Source organism: Crocodylus siamensis, chromosome 1 (genome assembly GCF_052110815.1).
Source record: "Crocodylus siamensis isolate JL-2025a chromosome 1, ASM5211081v1, whole genome shotgun sequence".
Classification (NCBI taxonomy): domain Eukaryota; kingdom Metazoa; phylum Chordata; order Crocodylia; family Crocodylidae; genus Crocodylus; species Crocodylus siamensis.
The window spans coordinates 265,344,112-265,350,111 of NC_143395.1; positions in this window are offsets into that span (position 1 = coordinate 265,344,112).

Sequence of the window (6,000 nt, forward strand, 5' to 3'; positions counted from 1 at the left end):
TCTTCTTCCATTGTAAATTGTCGTATAGTCTACATTATCAGTTATGTATTTTGATTTCTAAGGAAACCATAATCAGCACTATCAATGAACACTTCTCTGAATTTCTGACAAGAGAGGTGTTTAGACACTTAGAGACACCCATTACATAGCACTAAATCATACCAGGAAAATAACCAGAAAAATACTAATGAAAACATGGTCTCTTATCTAGAGCACTGGTTCCCAACCTTTTTGGAATCAGAACATCCGCTGCCTCTTTTCTGACTGTGACACCACCTCAGTGGAGAACCACTGTTGATACTGCCTCAGTTTACCTCAGTGCTTCTCAGTCAGGTTCTGCTGTTGCTGGGTAAAAGTGCCCTATGCCTGATACACAGCCAGCTGGGAAGGGCTGTGGCATGTGTACAAGGTACTGCTACATTAAGGCTCTCTGATCAGCCTAAAGCTAGTAGGAACTGCCTCGTGCTGCAGCAATCAGCCAGGTAGGTCATCCTTCACTTGGCATCCTTTTAGGAATTAAGAAGATTGCGAGTCACCCAGATATGAATGATCTGGGTTCAAGTGCATCTAATTCCTGGGTACTATATACCTATGGTGGTGTAATTACATGAGTAAAATTCCCTATGTGCCCAAGTTCTGGCTGGTGAAAAATTTAAAAATGGATGCCTAAAGCTATTTGTGGTTTCTAAATAAGTCACTTGTATTTTCAGAAGTGCTAAAACCCCAACAGCTTCCACTGAGATCAGTTGAAGCATCACCATTGCTCTCACTTGCAACGTTGTTGAATGACAGACAAATATTGGATGCAACAATTTTTTTAGCTATTTACATCTAATACATTCCTCTCCGCCCCTTTTTTTTTAAACGAACAAACAAAAATAGATGCTACCAATCTCATTTATTTTCCCCTGATTAAAAAAAACACTGCTGAAGCACGAAACAGTCCACAATATTCTAGCAACTAGAAAAATGGTGAAACTAAAATGGCATTTATTTTGGCTAAGACAGATAATTCTCTTCAGAGGAAGGAAATCTGGACCGAAAAGAAATTCTCCAATTCCATCTACTTAAGACAGTGTTTGATACCGTACACAGTTTTCTGCACAAATATTTGTTTGGTCATTAATAAACTTCAAAGTATGTTATATAATGAAGGTAGAGAAAAATTAAGAGAGAGAGGCAGGGAAGGAAAAACCCATATTTTCAATAGAACTGATTGGACATAATAACATAATATAAAAAAATTACACAACACTATTAATCAGATTCATTATTTGTTGACTGGTTAACCAATGATATTTTTCAGCTATGAAATAGCAAAACTTATAAATAATTTGAAATGATACAGGGTAGGATTATCTTGGGTGGGGCATCTTTTGTGGTGTAGCTAAACAGGTGAGGGGGAGAGTGGGCCGGTAGGGGCAGTAGGTAGGTAGAGCCTTGACTTAGGTTCTCCCCCTACAATTTACCTGCAAAACGGAGTTGTTTTGGAAGAGAAAGGCAGTGTCAGTAGGGCTAGTGCAAACTGCTTCCTTGCAAAAAAAAAAAAAAAGAGCAAAAACAGGGACCATGAGACGACCTCCCAGTGTGGTCTTTGATCTGTTCCTCAAGCAGTACTAATGCCCACTGCCCTTTAACTTGGGGTTTTTGGCAGAGTCACAATTTAATGCAAAGAAAATTGTATGTTGTTGATCTTGCAGTGATTTTGGAAAGGTAAAATTCCTATAATTTTCTGTTGTACTGCTGTCTGTTATTTGAACACTACGAGGGGATCTGCCTGCCTGCATTTGTTGTGGGGTTTTTAAAGTCATGCCTGACCTTGTACATGTCGTTTTGTTTAGTGCCCTTGAGCCAGGCTTTAATCTTAAATAAAAGCACAAGAAATGATACTTTTTCAAAGACGGAGCTGAAAGGCCATTGACAACAAATATTGTAATATTTTTATTCCACTTCACTAAACTCTTCTACTTGTTCGAAGCTCTGATTCAACCAAGCTAACAAGGTTATCAGATTATACGTCTATTGTCTTGTTATGACTTCCTTGGCTTAGTTCCTGCAGTAAACAATGCTGATGTGATGTTTTGTTCGAGTATCAGAACAGGAGGGAGTTGGAGGGAGGGAGGGAGAGGAAGGTGCAGGGATGAGGGTCATGGAACTGTCAAGGCCTCCAAAGCGGCAGTGCTGCAACTGTTACCTGCGGTCAATACTAATCAGTCTCTTGCTACACGTACTCCTGGTTGTGATAGGCAGTCCCTGATAGCATAGCGGTTGAGTTTGGGAATCTGCACAATGGGCTGCATGCGATATAAAAGAAAGGAAAGGAAAGAAGAAAGAGATAAACTAGAAGTCTGTGTTCAAGTTGATACTTTGCTAAATTCTCAGAGGAAGGAAATGAAGACCCTGCGAAGACATTAAACTGTTTTATTAACTTTCAGTAGGCATTTCAGTTCCCTGAATTATACAGCAAAAAGCTCAAGGGACAAGGGTAACCGTTTTTCCCAAGGTTCAGAAAACCAGTAAGAGGATACATAATTGCATGACACCTTTTCTGCTCCTCCTACTGTAAAAGCCATATGTATTCAAATTTCCTCCAGGCTTTTCATAAATCTGCTGTCTCCTGGCTGGCATAATTAAGATATGCAACAGTTTCTATTTAAATAACAGAGGATGGCAGGGCAGCAGCTGCACAGTTTGGAGGACCTGTGTCAACATCACATCTGTCAGCTAGTAACTTGCCATTTTTTTTTCCTTTAACAACAATGATGGCTTAGAAAACAGTGAGTTTTAACTCTTTGTACAATGCATATGCAAATTCAGTTGCTACAAGAATTAATTACTGCTGTGAGGTATTTCACATGAAGTACAGCTATGACAGAAATTAGTATTATAGCCAAAGCTATTTCCAAAAAATATGCATATTTAATTTTTTGGAATATGCATAAAACATAGAACATGAAATATATATGGAAATGTAGGCAAACTCGTGAAAAACACGTAGACTCCCATGATAACTATAAGTCCATTAATGTTACTGGCAGCTTTATCTGTGATAGCTATGGGTGTGAGCAAATGCTCGTCGTACCTGGTCTAGGTGTAGGCAGCTTGCTTTAAGTTGCCTACAGCCAGCCAGGGAGTGCAGCAGTTTTCTGCTGTGTGTGCAGCCATTTGCTGCTCCTGGGAGCTGTGCCGGGAGCCTGATGTAAGTAAACTGGGAGCTAAAAATAGCCCAGTTAGGGTGGGAGAAAGGTGGGGGGAAACAGCATAGCCCTGGGACTGGGGTGAGCAGCTGGGCTCTCAGCTTCGGGACTGCACTGAGAATGCAAACAGGCATTTTGGTTAACCCTTTCTTCAATTGGGTTAACCTGATCTCGATCTAAGTTAGTGCACCTGTACAGATAAACTAACTTTGATAGAGCATGCCATTTTTGGGATGATTCAAGCCCTCTGTGTGCCTGTATCATCAGACATTTAGATTGACCTAATTCTGGTTTAAAAATTCAGAAGTTCAGCTCAGCTTATGTAAACAAGTAAAAATTTGGGACCTCAGTAGTAAACCTTAATGAACTACTTGAAATCCTGGAGCTTGCAGTTATGTCAGGATCAGTTTTATTCACAAGATAGTGTTCCTGTTTGGGATGGAAACACGCTATTGAGAGGACACTGCATCTTGCAACTATGCTTTTCCAAAAATTGCTCTCAGGAACCAGGAAGTTCACAGGGGGACAGATGAACTTCAAAAAGAGTTTGGTTCTAAGTTTAGATAAAGATTAGGTGAATTATTTTAGGAAAGACAGTTCATCTATCCCTAAAGTCAAGGAGGAATTTCAGAAGATGCAATATTTATGTAACATTAAAATGGCACAAACAAAAATGCACCACGGAGTGTGTTTGTTTAATACACCTGAATTAGATACTGAGTCTGCATAGACAAGAACAAATTGTATGGTGTCAACTAACTAATTAAACACAGTATGTCTTACTCTGTTTATTTTGTATAAAGCAGTATTTAGGTATGATTTGTTTAATATTTTTTCTATTCTTCTAAAGACACAAATGTTTTTATTCAACCTTTCCTCTTCAAATCTTTCATAATTACTATTTTGTCACACCATCTCATTTTGGTTTTGTTATTCCTGAAGTACCTATTCCATCTCCTGCTTTAATTATCCCTGACTTGGATACATACTCTGTAAACATGTTTGGTTTTCACTCTGTCTTGCAGCAAGACAACAGTTAACCACATAGAATTCAGTAATAGGTGACATGCTTTCATAATTTATTTGAGATTTGGTGCTTATATTTCATGCCACTGTTTTGGTAGCTTCTCAGAATTTAAGCCACCAAACTTTAGTTTTCAGCAGCAATAATTTGTGCCTTTCATTTGAAGCAAGTTTTAATTTGAATTACAAATTCTTTCGTGTTTGACATCAGCAGTCTATTGTACAGTAAGAGTCTCCAGGAGTGAATCACTTTCCAATTCAAGCTCTACAATATCAGTAGCTTATTGAAATTATGTATATCATCCCCTTCAGGCATTTCAAGTATACTGCTAAAATTCTAACAGACAAATCCACAGCATGTGACATCATTAAGCTGAGAAGTTGCTGTGTTTGAAGTTCATGCCTGTGAGCAGTAGGATTGTTCCCTGCATTTTGGTCTAAATACAAGTTCCCAAATATTTTTGGAAGATGACCATCAGTCTCTCTCTTATTAGGATCTGACCCTGGACAATTGATCAAGGACAATCAGTTCCTTTACCTTCTACTGCACAGATGTTGTGGCTGGAAATGTGTGCATGTTAGTGCACTGAGAGGGAGAGGGGGTGTAAAGAAGGGTGAAGGAGGTATCCTAAACTGGATTGTCCTATCCTTTAGTGAGCTTTTCTTAGAGGTATCTTATAAAATTGCTTAGAAATAGATGAATTAGCTTAGGGAAAACTAGAACTCCTGTTAAATCATAATTTGAAACTGAAATCAAAGTAAACCTACCCTTTTTCAAAATAGAGGAGTACTGCTCTCTCACTCTCCCATGTAGTTCTGCAGTTCTTGGTCGTGGAATTGGAAGAACAGAGATACTGTGGAAAAGGACATTTCCATGGTAGTTCTGTCTCAGAAAGATAAAAAATTGCAAATAGGTCTTCATAATTTGTCAGAACTGAAGTGATGGGCTAAGTGTCCAGTCTTTTGTGTGCTCATCTGGACCCAAATTACAAGCTCCATGAGATTCTTTAATTATTAATATTGTACAGATGACACTTCTTCAGCTTTAAGTTAACTTAAAGTTGCTGCTAGGGTTGTATACAAAGGAATAATATAATAAGTATCTTAAACATTTAAAAATGCAGCAGAAATAAATAATGAAAGGACAACTAGTAATGATTCAAACACACTTATAGTTCGTACAACCATTTAAAATGTACACAGGTAAAATATTACATTCAATATTCAAAATTAAAATAAAAAATCTTCTTACTTCCCCTGTGTGTACATGACAAACTGATCAGAAACCTCACTTTTAGTTCATGCAATAACATATATAATCCATAGTCTCAGTACAAGACTCTCTCAGTTTACCCTTCTACTATTAGCCAAGCAAACCTTTTAACCTTCATCTATCCAATATACTCCCCACATACAGATTTCAATTCTTACATGCACTTCAAGTATTTTTATTAGCTGCAGCTATGAATCAAATATATATACTTGCATAGGGGAGAGGTATAGAGTTGAAGTTGTTTCTGAATAAATGATGTAGAAGTATCCGGCCAAATCAATATTGTCAAAGGGACTTTAAAGAAAAGTAAAACTTTATGTAATGGGGCTGTAATCAAGTTCTAGCTGGATAGATGACAGAACTATTTTCTCACAATAATAAAATGGCAGTACTTATGACTAATAGTAGAGACAGAGGAGAAATGTATTTGGTTGAACGGTGTTGATGGAAAGGAACATATTCTTCTCCCCCCAGCACTTTCCAGTGGACATGGTCCTCAATTTGATT